Source organism: Crocodylus porosus, unplaced genomic scaffold (genome assembly GCF_001723895.1).
Source record: "Crocodylus porosus isolate Cpor-Errol unplaced genomic scaffold, CroPor_comp1, whole genome shotgun sequence".
Lineage (NCBI taxonomy): Eukaryota > Metazoa > Chordata > Crocodylia > Crocodylidae > Crocodylus > Crocodylus porosus.
This window is the reverse complement of record NW_017728949.1, coordinates 40823900-40849548: the sequence shown is the minus strand read 5'-3', so window position 1 is coordinate 40849548 and position 25649 is coordinate 40823900. Positions and strand designations below refer to the sequence as shown.

Here is a 25649-nt window from a genome sequence, read left to right as displayed (position 1 = left end):
TCATTTGACCCCAGTACTCTTTCCTGCCATGGCAGGGGGTCAGACTAGATGATCTACTCAGGTCCCTTCCGACCCTAGAAACTATGAAACTATGATCACTTATTAAATTCTATCTCCCAGGATGCAATGGCATCCACTGAAGGTAACTGGAAATTGTACTTTGGGAGTCTGTGGCTGTGGTTCATCATGGTAAATTTAGCTTATATACCTGGTATGTCTGAATTCTTGATAGGATGAAAAGACAATGCTTATAGAACTCTCTCTGTGTTCCAAACAATGCTGAAAACCAAGCAAGTAAACATGGCAGCAATTAGACAAGGAACCAGAGAACTAATTTTGAAAAAGAAAGGCCCATAGCATAGTTTCCTTGTCCTCAACTGTCCCACTGAGCCAGGTCCCAGGAAGTGGTTGATAGTAGGAAATCTATCGTTCTCTCTCCCATTCACTGAAGCAAGCTGAGCCTGCTGCAGAACCAGGACAAATTTTCCACATATCTAGGATTCAGTATAGGATGAACAATATCTACATATGTTTCCTCAATAGCTTTGGATTCCTTACTAACATCTGCTGGCTTTTTGAATAAGGTATATGGTCCAGTGATACCCTCTTTCTGCTGCAGATGTATTGGGCTAGTGGCACAGGAGGACAGTTGGACATTTTAGGTTACCAGAGGAAGCATGTTGGGAAAGGGAGCAGGGATATAAATACTCATACTCTGCACTGCAGGGAAAGCTGTAGAAGCAACATGAGATATAAATGTTTCACACATAAAATTATATGACCAGAGGATGGACTTTGAGCAGGGAAGTTGGCTTCAAATCCTGAGAACCAGGGAAATTCTGAACAGAAGAAAATGCTGGAGAGGAGAAGTCCATTACTTTGAGACTTTTGGGGGCTTATCTGAAGGGCAAAACAGTCCTTTATATGGGTAATACAAGTCTGGCTCACCAGGTACACTAAAACAAGCCACAGCATGGGCAAAATCCTGGTACCATATATTGGAAGTTGAGCTACAGATGAAAAAAAAGAAGGCTGGGTGCTGCTGATGACTGTATGCTTCCTTTTCTAGGCCTAAATCAGAGAACTGCTCCCCCACCTCACTCAAATCATCACCAAAATACTGTGAGGTGTTGATGGCAGGTTCCTTGTAGCAAAACTCACCCCTGCCAGAACAATTTAGGATCTAAATGCATGTAGAGATCTAAAATATATGTAAATAGGTGATGGTGATTCCTTTGGTTAATGATAGACAAATACAAAGACTGAATTTGACATAAGGCTGGATTTGATGGCCCAGGAGGCCCCTTCCAGTTCTATGCTCTGGACAGCAGCTCCCAGACATCCACTCTAATTAAAGCACTACAAAAAGTCACTTGTATTCAGCATCCCATGTTTCAAAACTGTTGCAGGGGCAGTTTAAAGCTCATTTGAGGAGCTTTAATTAAAGTGCCCCTGCCACCATTTTGAAATGTGGGACAATGAATACATACGATGCTGCAACATGTGGGAGCATTCCAATTAGAATCGAGTCTGCTCTGAGGCATTCTAATTAGAACATGTCAGAGCACATGTATAGGCACCACTGTACTCCTTATGGTTTCAAAATTGAGTTCCATGTTATTAAATGGAACCCAGGTCTTGTGTGGTCAGTTTGGAACAGGGTAAATTTGTCCCTTTCCAAACTAGGACAAATTTAATTTTGGTTACAGCAAGGGTATCTAATGCACCCTGCACCCCAGGCCAGATCCAGGGGCCAAGAGGTGGCAGCAGCAGCAGGGCTAGCAAAAAAGGCAGCGAGGCAAGTGGTTGTGGCTATAGTGGGGCCAGCAGTGGAGGCAATGGAACAAGTAGCCACAGGCCAACTGGCCTTTTGTTGCAGGAGAGATGGTGAAAGGGCACTGGCAGTGGGGGTAAGCAGCTGCAGGGTGAATGGGGCTGTGAGCTAGGATGTCAGGGGGCAGGGCTAGATTCTATGGCAGGCTCTGCTCCCTGCTACCTACACCCCCAAAGTCCCCAGCCCACCAGTAGCCCAGCAGGTCAGATGGCACAGCTTTGTGGGCGGGATGCTGTCCATGGATCATACGTTTGACACACCTGGATGAAGGTAACATTGCTAAAGTCAACCCCCACCCCAGGCACTTACTGGCAGTCCAGCTGCCATCTGTGTCACTGGGGTCCCACCCGCACAGCATGGGGCAGAGGGACAGTCCTAGTGGCCCCAGCCTGGGCCCTCCTGCCCCCTGCTGCCCTGTGCTGCCGTGGGGGGGGAGGTTCTGCCAGGAGGCCCTAGAGCTCCCCAGGCCTTGCTTCTAGGGTAAGTAGAGGCTTTTTTTTCTTTTCTTTTTTTTAAAGTGATGGTGCCTGGGGTAGCCACGGGGGCCTTGCAGGTGGGGGTAGTAGCCCCTGGGGCTAGGTGGGGCAGCCATTGGTGGGGCTGCAGCAGCTGGCGGGGGATGGGCCAGGTGGGGCAACAAATCAAGGAGCTGGGGTGGAGCATGTGGGCCTTGTGGGGGGGTAGTAGTCCTTGTGGGGGCCATTTGGCCCCTGTTGGGGTGCCGTAATGACTGGATGGGGGCCATAGCCCCTGTGGGAGGGCAGCATAATATATATTCATGTATTTATGAACCATGTATTTAGAGTTCATTTTATTATTATGATAGAGACACTGGTAGGCTTCCACATTGCTTTAACACTGTAGATATATCAATACAACATTGCCCAACTGCTCACTGTCTCTGTCTCACTCTCTCTCTTTGTTTATAGTGGTCTTTTGTTTTAACTGTGGAGGAACATGGATTTTGGGGTATTTTACAGAGTGACTTTGGGATTTTTTGTATCAGGGATTTTTCTGTTTTCCAATACGGAACACTAGAATTCCTGCTAGGGAGGCCAGTGGCAGGACCCTGCCTGCTCAGAGCTGGCACCTTGGACCCAGCTGGCTGTGGCTGACCTCCTGGCTATCAATACTCATATTTAAAACAAACTAAAAATATAATATTCCTGGCGCAAGGATTTTTACCACCCTAGGGCAAATGAAATCTTGCTGCTCTCTCTTTTCATTTCAGGAGAAGCTGACATAAGGCAGCCCCTTAAACAGCAGCAGCAGTTGGCTCTGCTCTGGCATTTCCTGGGGAGGGAGGCTTCTGGAGCCTGGAATCAGCTGACCAGGGCCCCCATCCTTATAAACACCCATGAATTACTGGAGGGTAGACACCAGAGATAACAGCCATGAAGCTGGAGCTGTAGGTGGCTGCTGTGGTAATGCCCAAAGCCCCTACAGCCAGCCCTCTGGCCACCCCCTACTTAGGAGTGAGATGTGGGCTCAGCTACCATGTCCATGGAGCCTCAGAAAGCAGGGTATAGCCCCTGCACCACTTGCCCCCATCCTTTCATAACCCTGGCAGCAGTGGCACCAGCACCATGCCCTCTACCCTGGCCCCATGGAGCCATAGGATGCCAAGGGGCTTCTGTAGCACTCTCCCTCAGGCTGATGTGGAGGTTCCTGTTGTCTTCGCACTATCCCTATCAGAAACCTACCTGTGATACAACAATATTTTGCTACCCTCTACAGTTTGCTGCCTTTGGCAGCTACCTGTGCTATCTGCACAATTGTGCAGGCCCTTAGAGTACCTGTCCCAGATGTTATGGGTATGTCTACAGTGCATGGTTCTAACTGAATGAATTAGCTTAGATACCAGAAGCAGTACTGCCATACTGACCTGGACCACTACTGATATATCCTGATGAGAAGCTTATATACATGCAGCTTCATTTAAAGCATGCTAAGGTACCTACAAATTAGTGCTGTGCTTTGTAGGTATGCCTTATAGCTAGATATACAGTGCAAAAAAACCCCATACTTTATTGCCTTTTCCTAATAATTTGATTAAAACAGAACTGATTCATCCACTACTGAGCTGTGCAACTGTCCTGCTATATGCACTTTTATGAATAGCTTTCTCGCACATATTTTGGCAACCCTAACCTTAGAAAAAAAAATCACTAAATAAGAAAAACAGGCAATTTGAAAATATAAAATTTCCCCCTCATTGTTTCAAGCTTACTTTAATTGGACTGCCAATAGTCAGAAATGAAAAGGAGACAGTCCATTAAATTATTTATGTTTTAACATATGGCAAATCTGCCTCTTTTATTTACCAGTTTGGTACTGACAATGAGTGTGTGTGGGGCTCTTGATTTGGGAATTTAGCTGTGGGGAAGGGTGGCCATATTTATTGCCACTGCTTCCCTGCCTCCAAGATTTTTGGATTTGTGGGAAACCTCATGGGCCAGATACCTATGGCTTCTCAGGCCACATTTGGCCTATGGGCCAGAGTCTGAGCTCCCCTGCACTAGGGAAATGAACTAATGAACAGCCACTGATAATGCTCAGTAGTAAAGGTATTTCTTGCACTCCCTTTGCACAGACAGTTTTGTTGGTGTAGTAGAGAGGTGGGATTATAGCCAAAGCCCCAATTTGCACAAAGATGTAGCGGGGTGTGGGAAGAGCATCCTACAACACTGCTGCTACAAAGACAATGGCAAAGTGAAAGACTCCCTGACTTCTCTGTACTTCTGCTCACAGCAAGAAATAATGGCCTAATGAACTGCTCTAATACTAAGTGAAGACTTACCTGGGGCATAAACATGCATCTATGCTTCCATTTACTCCAAATGCAAAAGCTATTAAATATAATTTAAATAGCAGATAAATGGTTACTTAAACAATGTGGTCATTCAAACTTAATATCTCTGGGAACAGTCACTTTTCCAAATAAAACAAATTTATGCTTTTACAAGTGAATCTCCAGAGTAACAAAAAGCTTTACAAACAGTGCAGAATTGAAAAGTCTCAACCAATTGAAGTGCAAATAATAAACAAAATAAAATTATTATGTTAAAGCTTAAACCCCACCCCCACTCCAGGAAGGCTAGTATAAAAAGTGCACTCTTGTATAATTCCTTGGCCCATAGGCATTAAATAAAACTGATGAAGGTCCTTCATACCAAAAATGTATGTGCAACTAAGCATGACACCAGACGACTTCAATGAAAACCTGAAGAAGCTAAAGCAGATTTGCATGAGCAGCTAAAGCAACTATTGACCACACAAGTTTTTTCCTGTGTGGAATCTTGGAAGTTGGCTTCTCCTCTTTAAAGTTTAGCCTTTCTTTTATATTTAATTTAAAAGAACTGCTTTCTTCAGTAAATAAGGGGCTCCCAACAATTTAAAACACATTGGTGGAATGGATTTTAAAACCTAAAATTTAAATAAAAACAAAAAACAAAGAGGAGATTCATATACAAAAAGGCATCTAAGATAAATGGAGGGTCTGTTTTAGCTAACAGAAGCAGAATTAAGGTTGAAAGTGTCCTCAACTGACCCTGTAGTTCTGAGGTACTGTAGCTGGGGGGTGATCTTCCATTCAATATGAACAGCAAAACTTAAGTGAAAAAGAAAAAAAGGGGAAAAACAAAACCCCAGGACAAATTAAGAGGAAGCTTTTAGTTTCAACTTTAAAATATCCTGACCTATTTTAGTTTGGAAGAGATTAGTTTTAAAAACAGACTATGAAAGTTACTAAAAAAATGCATTGAGTTGTATGTGCATTTAGATAATCACCTAATTCCTTGGCAGTATTGGTAAATAAGATATAATTAAAAAAAATTTTTTTTACATGGATTAAAATTATCAAGAATGTTCCTTTACCAGATTGCTTGTGTGGGCTGAAGTCCAGAAGGAACTTCTCCTACAAGCTTCTTCAGAGAAACGGGTGAAGGAAGTGGTATGCTGATGCTGTAAAAAAATAAATAAATTTGTCACACAAAAAGACAATTAAAAAAATCTGTAGATGGCCCAAGCAAAACAAATGGATCAGATAACTCTAATGTAAAAATAGGTCTAGAGTTGCAACTACTTTATTTTATTTTTTTTTTTACTGGCCCAAGCTCCATACTATCTCTCTAATTTATGAAAAATCCAAGTCCCTTTTTATCTTTATTCCCCTTATAGATTTATACCAGGTATTCTGTTATCATTTTATTCATTCTCCAGTAAACATTTTCCAGTAAACAGCTTAATATAGAGAAGTCTATATGCAAGAAAATAAGGGGTCAGAACCTTTGCTGATAGGAATGGGCCAATAAAAAAATTCAGTGGACCTGTCAAGATTTTATACTAACTGACAACCCAAAGTTGGCAGTTACAATAATGAGGAGAAAATGACAAGGACCATGAATTCAAGTTTCAGGACACGAGTAGATCAGCATCAGGATTAGGGACAGGCATACCAGATTATTTAATCAGAAACTGGTTTAAACTTGTAACAAAACAGATGTTCATGGCACAGAAATCAGTTTCAAAATGGCTGAAACTGATTTGAGATGAACCTGGTTGAATGTAGTATTAGACTTAACTGATTTGGGTCAAACTGGTTTATGCAATGTCTGTCCCACACACCTTCCTGGTTTAAGTTAAACCAGAGTCCTTCAGCATCCCAGCATGCTCTGTGGGTGGGGCTCTGCTCTCTGGTCCACAGCAGGGCTGGCCCTGCCCCCCTGTTTTGTAGCCTAAGCAGAGACGGACATGGTGACACACCAGCCAGCATGGCCCCACTAAGGTGAAGTGGGCAGGGAGGGGTTAATTTTTCCCTCCTCCTCCTCCCCCTCCACAGCCAGGCTCTGCCTGTTTGCTGGGGAGCAGAGGGGAGGGGGCTGTGGCAGTGGCCCCTGGAGCTGTGGTGCACAGAGCAGCTGTAATGGAGCTGCAGCTGCTGGGAGTGACCTCACCTTTGTGGCCCAGGCTGGCCTTCCTCAGCCCTGGCCAAGGCAGCAGCATGGCTGGTCCAGCGCCATCTGCAGCAGATGCAGCTCAGTGATGGGGATGCTGAGCCCTGTCAGCAGCCTGGCCCAGCCTGGTGCACACTTGGAGGCACCAGCAAGCCTGAAGCCTGGCAGCCGCCCACCATGGGGGGTGGCTGCAGATCCAGTAGCTCCCCCAGTTCCTCCGAGCCGGCCCAGCTAGCCCACTAACTAGCCAGCCCCCACAGCACGCACCAGGCAGGGCCATGCTGCTGACAGGGCTCAGCATCCCCATCACTGAGCTGCAGCCTCTGGGTTTCGCTCCGTTTCCGCAGCCCAGCCTGGCTTGGCCCAGCCATGCTGCTGCCTTGGCCAGGGCTGAGTGATGCCAGCCTGGGCCACAGGGGTGAGGACACCCCCAGCAGCTGCAGCTCCATTCCAGCTGCTCTCCACACCCTGACCAGGCTAAGCAGTGCCGCATAGAGCCCCCTCTCCCTGCCCTACGGTGACAGGGGGAGGAGGAGGAGGGGAAGAGTCCCACCCAGCACTGAACAGAGCTCCACTCCCCACCCCATGGCAGGTGAAGTGTGGGAGGGAGAAGAGCAGGGGAAGAGTCCCCCGCTCTGGGGCTGGGCAGCCTGGCACAGAGCCCCCTCCCCCACGCTGGGGTACGGGGACTCCAGCAGCTGCAGAGAGCCCCCCTCCCCACGCCATGGCTGCAGGGGGGGAAGGAGGAGGGGGAAGAGCCCTCCCCACCAAACAGAGGCCCCCTCCCCACCTCACAGTGGTGGGGGAGAGGGAAAAGGGGGAGGAGTTCCTCTCTGGGGCCGGGCAGCCCTGTGCGTCAGAATTGCTCCCAGCTGTCAAGATGCTGCTAGGGCAGGAAGAGCTCTACCCTTCTCCTCCTCCTCCTCCTCCTCCCCTGCCACAGCCCCTCTTCCCCCACCCTCTTAACCCTGCAGACCAAGGTTGGGGTTTAAACTCCTCCTTAGTCTTACTCAGGCCTGCTAGGGCCTGGCCATGGTCCTCCACCCCTCCCTCAGCTCAGCTTCCCCATGGAAGGGAAGAGCTGCTCTAGCACCCCTGGGCTTCTGGCCTGAGCCACAACAGGCATGTCCCTGCATTTCTGGAACTGGAAGGGAATGTCTGTCTACTTGCAAACTGGTTCAATCTCTGCAGGTTTGCAAAGATTGAATCAGTTCAGGCTTGGGCTTTTGAAATGTCTGTCCCTAGTGCAGATGAAATAGACTTCTTGCTGCAAACCCTACAGAAATCTTGCCAACTCCAGTAGCAGCTCAGTGCTGACAACATCCAGCTGTATAGTTAGAAGGGCTGTGTGAAGATTATTTCACACTCTGTGCACAGTGGGTACCAGTACCACACAAGCCTCAAGCCTCTAGAACAGAGGAGGAAGAGAATCCCTGGATTTCTGCTTACGTGGACCCAGTGGCTAGAAACCACCACAGAAGGACCGCAGATGAGCAGTGGCTGCTATTCCAGTTTACCAACTGGAATAGCAGCAGGAGAGGACTGGCCTGAAATTCTCCCATCTATTCATACTCTGGTAGGGGTGGTTGAATTTAGCCAATAATTACTAGCAATAGACTGAAACTAGTCAGATGGAAGAACTGGAGATGCCTCATCAGCAGTGCTGTGTCCAGTTTGGGGCCCTACGCTACAAGAAGGATGTGGACTGATTAGAAAGAGTTCGGCAGAGAGTGACAACAATTATTAGAGCCCTGGGAAACACTACTTAGGAGGGAAGTTTGGGGTTAATTAACCTGGAGAAGAAGTCTGAGGGCAAGATTTGACAAATCTTCAAATACCTGAAGGTTGATTATAGAGAGAGTGGAGACATAAGCGACTGGGGGGGGCACGTACCGCCCCCTGACAGGACTGTTCCTACCACCACCAGCATCTGCAGTTGCTCCCCAGCTCTGTCCCTGCTGCCAATGCCAGTTTCTGTAGGTGCCCCCCAGACCAGTTGCCCCTGGGGGGAGATGGGTTTTTCTTTGTGGCCATAGGGGATAGGGCAAAGAGCAATGGCTTCAAGCAGAAGAAGAAATTTAGGATGGAAATCAGGAGAAGCTTTCTGACTATGAGGGTGGTCAAGCATTGGACTAGGCTACCTAGTGATGTTGTGGACTCTCCCTACCCCTAGAAGTTTTCAAGAGCAAGTTGGACAGACACTTGGCAGGGTGCTGTAGCTGAAATAATCCTGCTTTGAGCAGGGGACTGGCCTAGATGACTTTGTGGGATCCCTTCCAACCCTACTTTCCTATCATCCTACCATGTATCCTGAATCTGTTGATATACAATATAGAGGAGACTATAGCCTGCATGCAGCCCACATACCACTGCTCATTTACTGTTCCTCTCAGCCACTATTTCCATTCAGAACAATCTGGAAAAATACCCAGAGACTGAATGTTTTCAATTAAATATTTCCAGTACTGTTTTTTGGCAAAAAAAAGAGAAAGAAAAAGAAAAAGTCATAAGTCACTTGGAAGAAAGAGCAGCTGAAAGGTATTGCAGTTATTTTATCAACGACGCTAACTTGAAAGGCACAATCCAGTTAGTGTCCCTATTTATTGTTCTTTAGTGGTCTAATCACCACTTTAAAACAGTATAGATGTGGTCAAGAAACATGCATTTCACTCTTCAGCATAGCAGGGCTTTGCAAGCCTATAATTACGTATTTCCTGAGATTTATCTACTGAATGTGGTCCTATGACATCAAATGTAAAACTCCAGTTTTAAATATGGGCCCCTTAAATAGATATTCAAACATTATTTGGACAATGAGATTTTGCACACAGCCACATAAATATCTGTATCCACTGTAAGGATTTTAATTAATGTCCAATTTGGCTTGAAATGTTAATAAAATATCCACATTAAATCCAGCATTTTTACTGTCCAGTTAATAGGCTCATAATTATAAGTAGATTTCTGAATGCTCTATTTATTAACTGAAAACAAAAAAGAAAAAATATATTCTTATCTACTTATTTCTGCAAAAATCCAACAGGTGACTGAGTACAGATGGTGTTTTATATTAGTTTGGAGCACTTAACATTCTTCATTAAAGAACCTCCTTTTACATTCAAAGTGATTCTAAAATTACATGGAAATTAAAATATACTATTAACTCAGCTTCACTTCCTATTCTACATATGGTCATGTATTTTATTCTGATATGTGTTTGTAGACTACTGAATTCCATCATGCACTTACAGAAATATTATGACAAACACTGAGTGATAAACTAACTGATAAAAAAATAAAGAAATGATCTGGAAGCTTCTCAAAATATTTCAAGTGAAGAACTTATTCAAACAAAGTTAGAAGAAAAAATTTTGTTTTGATAAAAATATTTAGTTAAAGAATTCCCCAGTAAACTGTAATTAAGGCCACTTGCATTTAAACCCAGGGCAAGTTTTTCAAATTGAGCTCTTAAATCCATATATTTTAGGCACTATTCCCATTTATGTTCTTAGGGAGCTTCAGTACAGTATTTTTCTATAACAAAAAATGTCTGCTAGCATAGTAGAGGGCTTTCTGACAGAATAGAGACTAACTCCAGTTTGACTATATGAAACTTGGTAGCTGATATTTGATGGTGTGCCAGTTTCTACTAAATAAGTAAGGTTCCACTGTACTTATTGCACATTTATAAGTAAGCTAAGCAAAGGATCCTCATGTCAGAGCACCAAGTGTACCAATTCAAGCAAGGAAAAAAGCAAACATCTCCTCAAATAAAAAACAAGTAAAGTTTGATTACTTCACATACTGAGTTTCCACATTATGGCTAGAAAAAATATGCAGTTCATGTTTCAATTAATTGAATATTTCCCTTCAGAAATAACTTTCTAAAGCTGTGAAGGTCAAATATTTGTCTGAGGAATGGAAGCTGGAGAGAAAGGGAAGAACTGATTCTGACAAAAGGTGGGACAAAGTGTCATATGAAATGCCACCGATGCTAGGGACAGACATTACACATAAACCAGTTTTAATGATCAGAAACTGATTCAAACTTGTAACAGAACAGATGTTCAGCGCTCATAAACCAGTTTGAAAATGGCTGAAATTGGTGAGATAAACCTGGTTCAATGTAGTATCAGACTTAACTGATTTGGGTCAAACCAGTTTATGCAACGTCTGTCCCATACCCCTTGCCAGTTTAAGTTAAATCAGAGTCCCCCAGCATCTTGGCATGGTCCCTGTGTGGGGCGGGGCGAAGCTCTCTGCTCCACAGCAGAGCTGCACCCCCTGCCCCCAACCAGAGCTCCAGGAGAGACTTGCAAGCACAGCAGGGTCTGCTGGCTTCCCTGTGCCCCCTGCCACCCAATCACCACTCACTGCTTAAGCAGGGATCCCTTCCTTCTCTCCGCCACAGCACCGACCACAGACAACATGTGGTATGCTAGCTAATGCTGTGCAAGTCTCCTGCAGAGACTGAAGATACAGCAGGGTCTGCACCTGGCTTCCCCCTGCCTTCCCCTCCCCCCCTCACTGCTCAAGCAGGAAATTCCCCCCTCCCATCTCCCACAGCACGGACCCCAGCCTCATGGACCCAAAGCATATGGTATGCTAGCTAATGCTGAGAAGTGTCTGTGTGTGTCTCTCTAATTTCACTGGGGCAGGCAGATAGAACAGTGACTGCTTAGGGCTGTTTGGAGCTAAATCAACAGGTCAGCTGGTAAGCTGTTTAGGAAGTCTGAAGTAATGGAGAGAGGCCATTGTTTTGCTAATTGGGTGATAAAGACTGTTATCACTATCATCCCCCAGCTGCCTTGCTTGTTTGTCAGTTTGATGCAGACAGTATGACAAAGCAGGAAGGGAGACTGAAAAGCTCCGTATCATCAACAGATGCATACACTGCACCCCCACCCCCACGCCTCATAGTGCTAGCCTGGGGCTGGGGGCTGGCAACACTCCTGTTCTTTGAGCAGCCACTGGTGAAAAGCCTGGGATTATGCAGGCAGACCTCCCTAATGAGAGAGTTCTGTTGAGGTCTGGCCATACCCATCTCAGCTCAGCTACCTGCAGAAGGGAAAGGAGGGCTGCTTTAGCCCTCCCAACCCCTGGCTTCTAGCCTGAGCCACTGAAGCCTTGCGCCTGAATTTCCTCAGTCCAAAGAGAACATCTGTCTGGTTTCAAACAAGTTCATCCTAGCCAGGTTAGACTAACCTGCAAATTGGCTTAGCGGTTGCACCCAGAGAGTGGTAGTAGACAGGTTGGTATTGACCTAGAAGGATGTGGGTAGTGGGGTCCCATAGGGTTCACTCCTTGGACTTGTACTCATCAGTGACTTGGATGTGGGTGTGAAGTGTACTCTGTCCAAGTTTGCAATTTATACTAAATTGTGGTGTGAAGTGCACACTCCGGAGGGTAAGGAACGACTGCAAGCAGATCTGGACAGGTTAGAAAAGTGGGCAGTACACAACAACAAGATACAGTATAACAAAGACAAGTGCAGAGTGCTGCACCTAGGGTGCAAAAATATCCAGCACACCTACTGGCTGGGAAGTGACCCTCTCAGCAGCACAGAAGCGAAAAGGAATCTCAGAGGCATAGCAGACTCCAAGATGAACATGAGTCATCAGTGTGATGAAATTATCAGCAAAGCTAACTGCACTTTTTCATGCGTCAGCAGATGCATGACGACTGGAACCAAGGAGTTGACACTTCCCCTCTATGCGGCATTGGTCAGACCGCAGTTGGAGTACTGCATCCAGTTTTGGGCGCCATACTTCAAGAAGGATGTTGATAGAATTGAGAGGGTCCAGAGAAGGGCCACACAAATGGTTAGGGGCTTAAATGACAAGCCCTATGAGGAGAGACTGAGGGACCCGGACCTCTTCATCCTCCGCAAGAGAAGGCTGAGAGGTGATCTTGTGGTTGCCTACAAATTCATTAGGGGGATGCAGCAAGGGATCGGAGATGCTCTGTTCACCAGGGCACCTCTTGGGGTAACAAGGAACAAAAAATGGTCACAAACTGAGACAGCAGATTTAGGCTAGATATCAGGAAAAAAACTTCTTCATGGTAGGCATGGTGAAAATTTGGAGTGGGCTTCCAAGGGAGGTGGTGCTCTCCCTACCTTGGGGGTCTTTAAGAGAAGGGTGAACAGGCATCTGGATGGGGTCATCTGGCCCCAACACTCTTTCCTGTCTAGGCAGGGGGTCGGACTTCATGATCTGTTGAGGACCTTTCTGACTCTAGCATCTATGAATCTATGATTGAATCAATTCAGGCTCAGGTTTTTTGAATGTCTGTCCCTAGCCCAAGAGCCAATATTCTGCTCAGTGGAAACATGTTCTGTGGTTCTTTCTAGAGCCAGAGAAGGTATAACACTGACACCAAACTCAGCCTCCAACCCCAAACATCTGCCCCACATGGAAAGACAAAAAAAGACCAGGAACTCTTGTAATAATTAAAGGCCGGTACCTCCTTTAGATGCCATCAAAAACCATCAGCTAAGATACGATTTTCTTTTATTTAAAAGTCACTGAACTACAACTATTTTGTTTTGTGTTCTAAAAGATTTGTTCAAATGCTTGTTATCTCTTTTGGAGAAGAGAAGCTTGACATCCACCATTTAAATGTAGACAGACCCTTCCCATGAGACCGAGAAAAAGTACTGCACTGAGTAAAGACAATGCAAAATTTGAAAGAAAGATTTAAGAGGAATCAAGAAAATATTATTTAGAGTATCTTCATGTTAGAGCCTCCAGCAGTTCAATGGCATTTAAGGCAACAATTGAAATTATTCTACCACTGGACCAAATAACACAGATTATAAGTTCCAAAGTTCAATTCGCCTGCACCTTTACCGATGTCATGCATGCCATTACCCAATTACAGTGCCCATCTGCTCTCTACATTGCACAGGTGGGATTATCCCTGCATTTAAGAATGAACGAACGTCTGACATACCAGAAAGATAGACAAGCCTGTGGCAGAACAATTTAACCACCCTGGTCATTTTGTCACTAACTTCAAAGTGGCTGTTCTTAGGCAGAAAAACTTTAAACATGAATTTGAACAGGAAATTGTGAAGCAAGAAATCATCCACTGACTGAATCATATTAAGTACCTGGATTAGTTTATATAAACCCTGTGTCCCTCAATGAGTTAATTGCTTTGTTGTTCTCTCTTTTACCTACCTTGCCTGTTTCAGCAGTATCTCCTCCTTTTTCCTCCCCCCTCCATTATATTTGTAAATACCAGCTCTGCTTCCTGCAGTCCCTTCACAACATCTGATGAAGGAAGCCCTCTGCTTATGAAAGCAAATGCTATATACCCCTCATGTGTTTGTCTATAAAGGTGAAAATCTACCCTGGCTTCTTTATAATTTTGCACATTTGTCTAAAAGACATTTGTCTAAAAGACACAAAAGCCCAGTATGCCTGATTAACATACAGACCAAAATCTGAATGGACTGCACTACAATATAGTTTCTTAAATGTATGCAAAGTATTATTTGTGTCATGGAAGAGGAACTGCAAATACTAATGGAAAAAGCTTTGATTTCCCTAATTATGATTTAATTGTTTAGTCATGATTTTGCATATCACAATTCATCAACGTAGAGAATTATCTGAATTCAAAGTGCTTGACTCTAGAAATGCTTATAGCTGTAGTCTTTAAGCTGCAGGAATCTTGGGAATGGCATATAATTTTCCTTCAATGCCCTCTTCATAATGGGAACAGATGCACAGTTGTGCAACCCTAGCTCAGGTGGGGTCCAGACTTGCAGAATACACTGTAGATTTAAGAACATGGTTAACTTGAGTTTGGATGGACAGAATGGACAATGTTAAATTTGGGTGCATTTTACAAAACGGTGGAAATTGAGTTTAGTATGTTGCAGACTGAAATCTGGTTCCTAAAAATCTCTACAGAAGTGTACAAATAGAAATAGGAATTAAGAACTATTTCAACTGGACTGCACAGACTAACAAAAGTAGTAAAAATGTTTTCAGAACTAAAGCCCCGATAAGCAAGACCACCGTTTTATATTTACATTACATACAAAGGTAGAAGGAAAATCTGTTCCTTGTGTGAACAGGACCTAAGATACTATGCTCATGAGAGCAAACATTGCAAAGTGGTTGCAGCCCTGGGTGGTAGTGATCTTGCAAAACAGATGATCTTGCAAGACTCAGGGTTAAAGCACCTACTGAGTTTGTCAAAATGCTTCTAATCAACCAGAGTCACTCTTGGGTGCATTCACATGTGCAATTAGTGTGATGCAATAAACTCCAGCACATTCACACCAGAGTCCGCTGTTTCCAGGCACAGTGTTTGTATGTGTGCCTAGGACCACAGCAGGTTGATCTAGGGTGGAGCAGCTCCAGGCTGGCAGAAGGTGTCCCCACCCCAGCAATCCAACTCAATCAGCTCAAGTACTGTCTGCAGGATGGGAGGGGGGAGAAGTGGAGGTGGGAGCTCTGGGTTGGGGTTTGCCCACCTGGGGGGGGGACTCCAATCCACCTATGCCCCCTCTGGCGCTATCAAACTCCAACCCGGAGCTCTCTTCCCCATTTCTCTGCCCTCCCATTCTGCAGACAGCACCAGAGGCAGGGCTGGGCTGATGCAGTCCAGTCCCAATCAGACAGACGTTAATGAAGGTACTCCACCTTGGAGTGCCTTCATCTAAACCCTCATTAAATGAAGGTTAATTTGGTGCATGATCAGTCACTTTTAAAATGCTCTGCAGCTGTGCACTTCTCTTTGGGTATGTCTGTAGTTTCAAGGGGCCAATAGTGTGACAGATGTCTTTTCTCTCAGTGCCCAGTGACTGCAAACATCAGTACTGAGGGCTATAGTATCCCTCCCTCAGCTTCCCAGAGCCAACGACAGAACTGCACTTCTCTTTCCTCTTTTGCATAGCTTAGTCACTTGAAGACTTCCTTAAACACTTTATTTAGCTTCTAAACATTATTTAAAGGGCCAACCAGCATGGATTGTTAGCAGAACTCAGTGATGCTGTCAGAAATGGGGGAGACTGGGAAAAGTTGCAGTATTAAGCAAAAGAGGGGATTTTGTATTTGGTTTGTTTTTTCCCTTTTTTCCAAATCGATGTGGGGACTGAGGAAGTTGCCTTCCCTTATTGTCAAACTGATTTTCCTACCAAGTTTTTTTTCCTTGTAATCTATTAAAGACCTGAGTCCAATAGATCTTGCAAAGACAGGGATCCATCATGCCCATATAGAACAAAACCCTCAAATGTCTTTAGGAGCAATAGTCTTCAACTTTCTACTTACCCCCTTTGGAAAGCATCCAAAATCAAAGAAGCGGGCCAGTAAGAATGGGGAATGGCAGTCTATTGAAAGTCAGCCCAAAATAGAATCATATTAAAACCCTGACATCTTTCCAGGAAAAGGTCAAAACCTTCCATTTGTGATACAAAATGGAAAAGGAGATGGTTAACATTTCATCTTGGAACATATTTGTGAATTCTTGAGATAATACCAAGTCCTTGCCAGAGAATTCTTGAAATAAATGTGAAAATAGATACTTGCTGTGTATTTTATTTCTTGGTCAAGATCTGTGGCCAGAATATATCACCTTCATAGCAAGCAAAGTTAGCATAGCAAAGAAAGACTTTATAGAGTATAAAACCAGAAGGTATCATTAGATCTAGCATGATGATTCCCATTCATTACGGCCAGGTATCCTTTTACAGAGATAAGTGTTTGGAAACCGGTTTATACGCATAACAGAAGTCTGGCACACAAAACTAGTTTATACCTGTAACAGGACAAAAATTCAGCGCACAGACTGGTTAAAAAAAGATGGAACCCAATCTAAGTTTTGTCCCTCCCCCTCCCAGTGTGAACATGTGTTCTGTTCACTACCGATCTAAACTATGCCACTCACAGACAACCATTTAACTTAGATTGAATGTCTGTACCTAGCCTATATTTCACCCAGTTACATCTATGCTGGTCTTTTTCTGGCTACCAAGGACACCGAAGATGGAGAAAAAAAATTCTAATAATAAAATAGTCCGCTTCTTCGTATTTAGCTTTACTATGCAGCTAGCTATTCTTCGAAATATGCAAACTTTGCCAAATTCATCAATATCAAAATCTAGAAGTCAGAACAAACAGGAATTCACAATGCTTGGGCAATTTTGTCAGTTCCTGACTTGCAGTCTTAAAATTCTGAACTGTATTTAGCTTTGGCAAAACACTGGGTGTGCTAGTTTACTTGTGGATCTGGCATAGCATCTGATAAATAACCTAGGAGTATTTAAATCTGTTCCATGACATCAAGAATGAAAAGTGCCACATCAAAAACATTTCAGCTAACCCACCAACATTGCCATTAATTCTGCCCCAGAACAAGCCTTCCCTCTTTCTTAAAAAAAGTGAAAAAAACCTACAAAAACCCATGTAAGAAAGATCATAAAACCTAAGTAAAGCATATTGTGTTGAATGAATGAGGATTTGATTACATTTTCCTGAGTAGCATGCTTTAGCAGGGGAAAAAAAGCATGAATATTTTATCTCCAAGGTATCTGCACTTGTGCACATATTTGTTTATGCAGCAGGGAAAAATCATGCATTTGTTTGTGCAAGTGGAAAACGGCACAGGAAATTCTGTCAATCATGTAAAGATGCAAGTTGTTTTTTTTCATCAGCAAATCTGTGCAGGCATCACATGCTGTGTATATACTCAGTTCTCTGATTTGTTTCTGTGCTTAAATTTCAAACAACTCCATTATCTCCAATGGAGTCACACCAATGCAAAAACTAACATACCCGTAAAGAAGTAAAAGGAGTTTCCCCCAAACGCATGATTTTTTTAAAAGATTACCGAATAGAGCGCTTGCAGGTGCTCCTCTTAAGGAATCAAGCTTCAATGAACAACTATATCATAAAGGAAGGTTTTCTTCCCTGTAGTTTAAAGCTATAGAAAAACGCACGCAATAGCTGAAACAGATCACCAGACATAAGCAAAAGCAACCACCTCTCAGTCTCTAGCCGCACAGAACAGCTGGTTACAAAAATGATTTGCAGAACTTGACTTCAGTGGTGGGGAAGGGGTAGCAGAGTTAGGGAGAAGTCCTACAGATACCACAACAGGCAAAAAAAGATACAAAGGGGCAAGTAACTTTAGCTAGTGGGAGGTCTTTCAAAAGGATCTAAAAAAAATATTTAAAAACAGAAGAAACCAATCCATTGGAAATAAAGTTCTGAATGCTACTGCAAAGAAGGAAGGAGACCATTGGTATGTTATTGACTTCCAAATATCAAAACGTTCAAACTCTCACTCCTTCCATGCAAGATCCTGCATCAGTTATGGTGGTGAAGTGAAAGCGGGGGCTGTGTAGTCTTTGAGCCTGACCTATAGTGTTCAGTTTTGCATTAGTATAAGTAAATAGGCCCAACACCATATGCTGGGGAACAGGACAGTGAGAGGTAGTTAGTCATGCTAGTCAGAAAAGAGACAAAAGTCTTTGGTAAATATACACCTTATAAACCATGGGTGGGCAGAATATGGCATGCAGGCTGGATCCAGCCTACCAAGGGATTTTTTCCAGCCTGTGGCAGATCCCTCAGTCTCGCCCTACCGAGGTGTGTGGGACAGTCCAGGGCATGGCAGATGTGGCTGGTCCCGCCATCCCTGGGTGTGCAGAGGGGCTGGGGTAGCATGGTGGCCGGACTTAATTTCCCAGCAGTGGTGGCTCCTTCCAGCTGCCGCCACTGGACCCAGTCCCCTTGCACAGGCACCCCAGCCCATCCGTCCCACACCCACTGCTGGGGGTGGAACCCATGTAGGCAGGGTGCACGGGCCAGGTGACTGAGATGGGATCCGGGGGAGCAATGTTTGGGAGTAAGATGGGTGGATGGGCCTGGGGAGATCCTGGGATCTTGGGGAGTGACAACATGGGCTAGGGCCTGGGACAGAACTATAATTCACTTCCTACACGTCTCTGTCCACAGAACCAGGATTTTTGGTCTTCCTGGCCCCAGTCCTGCTCTGTCAACACCCCGCAATCCTGGGGTCTCCATGGACATTGGCTGGGCAAGGCATCTGGGTGCTAAATCCAGAGCCAACGGTGGGGAAAGTCACCACCACAGTACATGCTGGGATTTCCCAGAGAGCTGGAGCTGGTGAGAAACTACATATTTTAGTAATCTTGTATTACTAAAATACAATTTATCAGTTACTGATAAATTTGGCATATTTCTAGGTTTGGAATTTTTTAAAATATTATTTACAGGTCATAGCGTAGACTTACCAAACTGTGTGCAACTGCCCAGAGAATATAGTCAAATTTAAAAAAAATAACCCAGTAAAATCAATATACTTATCCTAGAAGCTGAGATTACAATTATACACTTCACAGGTGGGTGAGAATACACATGCACCCTTCAATGGAAGTGGAAGAGACATTTTAGCTGAATACAGAATTTGTCCCCATCTGGTTTCATTTTTGTATTTTCTTTTTTGGTTTCCTTTGCTCTCCAAGTCCACTTCTATTTCCATGGGTTTAGTCTGCCCCTTTTATTCATTCTCCTTTTCTGGAAGCTTTCCTTTTAAATTGCTTGAAAACTAAATACCTGTTTAATAAAACAAACTGATGTAGCAGCTCTTTTTTTCCTTTTATGTCCTCCCTCTCTCCCCAAGCAAGATACTTGTTGCCTAGGACCACATTTAAAAAATAAAATCAAATATTTCTTTTTTTTCCTTTCTAAAAAGCAAGGAAAATGTCCTATTCTATCTTTTTTTGGAATCTTGTAATTCAAACAGAACTTATACTAGGAGTTTTACCATTAAGCTTATTTTGCTTTCCTTCATCTTTTTAAAATGTGTGTTCTCTCCCCTCCCCCAGCCCTTGATAAACCCACAAGAAATAGGTGGATTTTAGTTCACAAGGTTTGTGCCAGGGCTACAAACACCGCCAGAACAGGGAGACTCACTGAGTTTGGAAAGCATAAGTGTTTTACATAAACAGGTTGAAGTAAAATTTAGACCAAGTCCCACTTACACTCTGGACTTAAGAGTAGTTGTAAACTTGGCCAGACTACAAAGGGAGTCACCTGAGCTGGGGGTTATAAATTCCACATTAACTCCCATGGATTTTCAGTGTGCCATGTGGGAACAATGTAGAAAGTCTCCACCTGTTCTAGGAAGAAGAGAGCAGGAGCAGCACAGTGAAATCAGGGCCTGCCATTAGGTCTTCTGTTAGTCCAAAGGCCTAAGAAAATGCTTAAAAGGAATAGAAACAAGGTTTTAAAAATATGTTCAATATCAGCCCTTACTCTCATGCTTATCTTCAGTCCTCCAACCATCAACCAGAAGTCACAAACCTTTATAATCCTAGAGAAAACTATGCTGCAAATCAAGATGGAGGACACTTCTACTATTAATTAGACCCTGTCCCATCCACCTCAGGGTGAGCTGAATAACTCTCATTCATGGCCCAATGCTTTTAAAAAGACCCCTTGACCTAGACAAGAGCTCAAGATTTCCTTGCCTGTTCAACAAATCTTTTTCCCCTAATATCATATATATATCATATACAAACACAAGCAAACTGCTACCACCTTTTCAGTCCATATTGGGTATTATTAATTCTCTGTATTACCATAGCACGACATACTATATGGTCCAATTCAGTCTGCTGGGTGCTATACAAACACAGAAGGAAAAAAATACAGTCCCCAGCCAAAAGAACATCTTGTCAAAATACCCAACAAATCCCTTCGAATATTATAAGAGAACATGCTCTGGAAATGTATACGCACAAAGGGAAAAACCACATTTTTACATATTATACCTACTGGAGTTCTCTCATTAGTATGTAGAGCAGAACCGAGGGCAAACATAATTGAGGGCAAGAGTGCAGAATTCCTCCATTAAATTTATTTCTATGTTGTCTGATTGACACTTTAATGTACTAGTACAACATTTTATTTCTTACCTTCCAAAGGTTTATGTTATTTAAGTGTCACACCAAGATTTCTGACTTTTAAACCACAACATGCTGGTAATGTTAGTTACAATTAACACATCTGTTGACAACTTTAGCAAGAGATATTTTGTATTGGAATTAAAGGAAGATCTTGTTCATTTTATTTATTCTAAATATTCTAAGTGGAATATAAAATACATGTATTATGTTTTATTTCAGCTCTCAGAGTTTCCAAGCATCAGAAATTCAAATTAGAGGAAAGGTTGCACAGAATTCTATATGGAATTGATGTGGGGAGGAGACAAAACTCATATTTTCCATTAGTAAATAAAATGAACGTATTTAAAATCGCCCCCTCCCCCTAAAATCTAAGGTGAAAGGGGAGGTGGGAAAGGGAGAGGAGGAGAGAAAAAGGTGAAATACTGTTTATTCTAGGCACTCAATATCAGGCAAAAGCTATTATTTTCCTAACTTACAATATCCACCAACTTTTAAAAAATTGATTTATTTGTACTTTAATTGAAAAAAATCCTTTCTTCATTACAAAAATAAGGGCAAACCAGTAGCAGTGGTTTGACAGTGCAAGTCTGTTTTAATACAATTCTTATTTTATTATTTATTATTGGAGTGCAAATCCAAAGCACTGCAATGCAGGAAGCCAAGTTAAAAGTTTCTTCATTTGCACTATAATGCCTCCACGTTGGTCCTATAACAGCTTGCTTTTAGAGCCCATAAATCAAACACGAGCAATGTAAGTGCAAGGCTAAAGCCTTCCTATTCAAATTACTGTTAAAAGAGACCTTTAAAAATTCACACAACACAACTTTAGAGTGGTTAGAAACACCCATTTTTTAAAAGACTAACCTGGGTTGTTTTAATCCGTTGGCGAGAGCACCAAATGCTGAAGTTCCCCTTCACTCTTGTTTCCTGTAAGAACTGCATGTGACATCACACTTCCTCACCATACCTTGGTAACTCATCTCATTTACTAGCCAGAGATACAGAAAAGGAGAACTACTTGTTTTCAGATACAGCATGCTTACATCTCCCACTGCTTAAGTATGTCAGGATACATCACTGATGCTTTCCAGGATACATCACTGATGCTTTAGGAGTGAGCACCAAGGTTAGGTAAAAATATTTGGAAAACCCGAGGTGGAGTAGCAAACAGAACACACATTTGCCCTTTGAGAGGGTGGGGAGTGTGAAGAAATTCTCTGCTCTCTTTCTCTGTCTCTTGGCTTAAGACAGCCTCAGCCCAGCCCCCTCTGCTTATCACCTGGGCAACAGGGCCTGACCTGGTCACCTGGGCAATAGGGTCTAACCTGGAGAAGTTCCTGTGGGAGGAGGGAACTAACTCTTCCTTTGTCCTGCAACAGGAATTGGGAAAAGGACAGGCAGTCATCTTGGAACTCACTCACACAGAAAGATGCGTCTCCAGAGCTCCCCTACCCTCTGAATGTGTAAGTGAGTATCTTACCTAAAATTCAGCTAGTCTATTAGGAATATGTAGTTTAGTTCTGTATTCAAAGGGTCCTCAAACCCCTTCTGTTTTGCTCAAGGCATTTTTCTCTAAAATCTCTTTGCTCTATATCTACCCCTTTCCCTCTCTCCCTGAATAAAAGGCTGCTTGCATGCAGTGAGCTGGCTATGTATTCCTGTGGGGATAGGGTTCAGATAGCTGTTATAGCTCCTTGGCTTGGCTAGCTAAGGTGGACATGGCTTTTTACTTTCCTCTTGTATTGGAGGCTGCTTGTGAATGCTTCGAGCTAACAGAAGCACCTCAAAACCACACGGTGGGCAAAGCCCCCCAAGGCTTACAGGGTCTATGTACCCCAGGTGGCACAGAGCCCTAACAAAGACCAGACTCCGTGTGGTGGCAGCGATTATCACAGGGCTTACAGGTATGCTCCAGGAAGGGAGTTGGCCAGACACAGGAACCTCAGGGGAGACACCCAAAGCATGGTTTCAGGCCAGGTGCAGTGAGGTGGGTGGCTCAGTGCAGGAGCACCCCCTACTGGCCTGCCACAGAGAATACAAAACTTAGATCAGGTTCCACCATTTTTAAACCAGTCTATGTGTGCTAAACTTCTGGTCTGTTACATATATAGACCAATTTCCAATCACTTACATCGCTAAGGCTAAGTACAGACATTCAAAAAGCCCGAGCCTGAATTCATTTAATCTTTCAGTCTTTGCAGGTTAATTTAACATGCATAGACTGAACTGAAAAGCAAGTAAATAGACATTCACTTTTTATTCCAGAAATGCAGCCACTTGCCTGCAATGGCTCGGGGGGAGGGCACTGGAACCACAGTGGCTGGAAGGCTGGAGGCAAGCTGAGCTGTGGGGGTGTGGTCAGGCATGGGCAAGCTGAGTATGACTAGGGAGGATTTAAACCCTCACCCTGACCTGCAGGGACCCCAGCTTGGGTGTGCCTGGAAGGGGAGAGAGGAAGCAGCCCTTTGGGGACGGGAAGGAGCATGGCCAGGCCCTGACCCTCAGGGCACCAAAGTGTTGAAGAGTGAGAGCGGGGGCGTGGCCACACCCTTGGTGGCTGTCACAGAGCCACTGTGGCAGGCAGGGCTCTCCCAGTCCTCCTTCTCCTCCCCCACCACAAAGCTGTGGGGGGCAGGAGGCAGCTCTGTGTGGCACTGCCTCAGGGCTCAGGGCTGGAGGGGCACAGCACTGGGCCCCAGTGTGGGGCAGGGGGGAAAACTGGCTGCAGGAAGCCCTTGGTGGCTTTTTCCCCAGGAGTATAGAGCCCCCTGGTGAGCAAACCCTCCGCTCTTTAGATTCTAGTACTTGTACTGGAGGGTCTGGCCAGGACTCAGGCAGAGGCTGCACTAGGCACTAGAGGACCTATGGACCTGCCAGCCCTGCTTCTTTCTGATTCCCCCCTTCTACCTCTTCACTCTTCGCCTGGGGGTGGGATCGGGGTCTGGGTATGCCCCTGCTCTCCCTGCTTGAGCAGTGGGGAAGTAGAAGCCAGGCAGACCCTGAATGGGGTTCCCTGCAGGGGGGAGCGGGGATTACATTTCTCCTTTCCCTCAGGTTACTGGCATCTGGCCACACCCCCACTCCTGCTGCTGGAGCAGCAAGGGGAGCACTCCAAAGTAGGGTTTCCCACCCCCTTCTAGGCCAACCAGAGCAGTGATAGTATTTCGGCTAGGGAGGAGAGGGGTTGGGCCAACCCTGCTCCACTGAAGCAGACAGCCCAGCCCAGGGCTGCAAGCATCCTGTCATGCTGGGGGGCTGCGAGTTAACTTAAACCAGGAAGGGGTCTGGGACAGAAGTTTCATGAACTGGTTTGACCTAAATCAGTTAAGTCTGAAACTACATTCAACCAGGTTTATCTTAAACCAGTTTTGGCTATTTTGAAACCAGTTAATACACATTGAATTTCTATTCTGTTACAGGTTTAAACCAGTTTCTGACTACTTAAACCAGTTTATGTATAACTTCTGTCCCTAGTCCAAAGATATAATGTATGTACCTGGCTCAAGAGTCTTTGTATGCTACATTTACACCTCCCCTATAACTGTCCCTGCCCCTTCCAGGGTAGGTAGGCTTGCCTTGGCCTAAGCTGTCTGCTCCAGCTGGGCAGGGAGGTATGCTCTGGCACCACTCCCCCTCCTCCTCCTCTGACAGGTTCTGGCTTGGGCCACCATAGACATGTGGTTGCATTTCTGGAACCAAAAGTGAATGTCTGTTCTCTTTCTTATCAGTTTAATTTATGCAGTTTAGACTAACCTGTGAAGATTGAATTGATTCAGCCTCAGGCTTTTTCATCGTCTGTATTTAGCCCATATGAGTAGGAAATGTTTGCTTCCCTTTTACCTTTCTTGACATTGATGTAAACCATGATTGAGTAAAGAGGTGAGTTTAGAAAGCTGAACCCTGCAATCAAAACTGAAGAAAATTCAGTTGGTGGATATTGAGCAAATAACCCTTCTCTAATCTGAAAATATAAATTTGCATGCAAGATCACAACATCACATTTTTTCAAGAGAAAAGCACAGCTATACCCACAGCAATGCAGGTGCATTTGTGACTGAAAAGCCATTCAACTGTGAACATGGGAGCTTATGCCTGAGACTTATTTTGGGAACCTAAATGCCCACTTGGGCTTATGACGATGGAATTTTGTGTATGTATGAGCATATGTTTGCAGACACATCCTGCTGTGCCCTCCATTGAAAAACTTACGTCCAAACAACCGACTAACGGCTGTAGTACTGGAGGACAGTTCAGAGCACTGCAAAATGCCGGCAGTGGAAGCTGTCTCTTTGACAGGCATTCAGAGGTATTATAGCTGTACCCTAAGTAGAGAGAAGCTGAACGGAAGTTGAAGAGTTCAGGAAGTTGCTCTGTGTTTGTTCTCAACACACTGCTCCATTGTACTAATTTCAGTTTCAACAAATCATTTAGAAGCTTTTAAAGATTAACAGCTATCGCTGACAAGAGCTGGTTTCTTTTTTTCCGTTTTAAGGAAGAGACTTAATTTACAATACCACAGTTATCATCTTAACTAGCACAGATGAGTTAGCCTTATACAGCTAGCTGTGCCAGAGTTCTGCTCAGAGCAGCTGACTGGGCAAACCTAGCCTTGTGCTCCTTTTTCCTGGGGAGAGTCTGAGCGCAGTTTGTCCACAGTGCAACTAGAACAGTCCCCAAACTGCCTTACAGGTTTCCTAGAGGCAGTGTCACAGTTGGACACCATGGTGCAGCAACACTCCAGTGTACCTCTTTGCTAGGAGAAGAACAGAATTGCACAGAGCTAGTGATAAAGTGAGCTCAGACTCATGAAAGCTCACACAACATATCTTTCATAGATTTCATAGACATTAGGGCTGGAAGGGACCTCGGGAGATCATCGAGTCCAGCCCCCTGCCCAAAGGGCAGGAAG

General features: G+C 44.3%; 1 protein-coding gene across 4 annotated transcripts in view; it reads right to left on the bottom strand.

Annotated features, from left to right (window-relative positions):
- The window catches only part of WIPF1 (WAS/WASL interacting protein family member 1), an 84544-nt gene that overhangs the window by 33260 nt on the left and 25635 nt on the right, over positions 1 to 25649 (bottom strand). The window contains exons 1-2 of one of the 4 annotated variants that reach the window (XM_019554231.1): positions 21605 to 21727; positions 5711 to 5797 (exon numbers count right to left, since the gene is read on the bottom strand). The exons of 1 other annotated variant lie outside the window; for it this stretch is intronic. The gene's annotated coding sequence lies outside the window, so the exon portion shown is untranslated. Of the gene's footprint in view, positions 1 to 5710; positions 5798 to 21604; positions 21728 to 25649 lie in introns of those variants that run through there. 2 more of the 4 variants (XM_019554232.1, XM_019554233.1) reach the window with 2 other exon arrangements.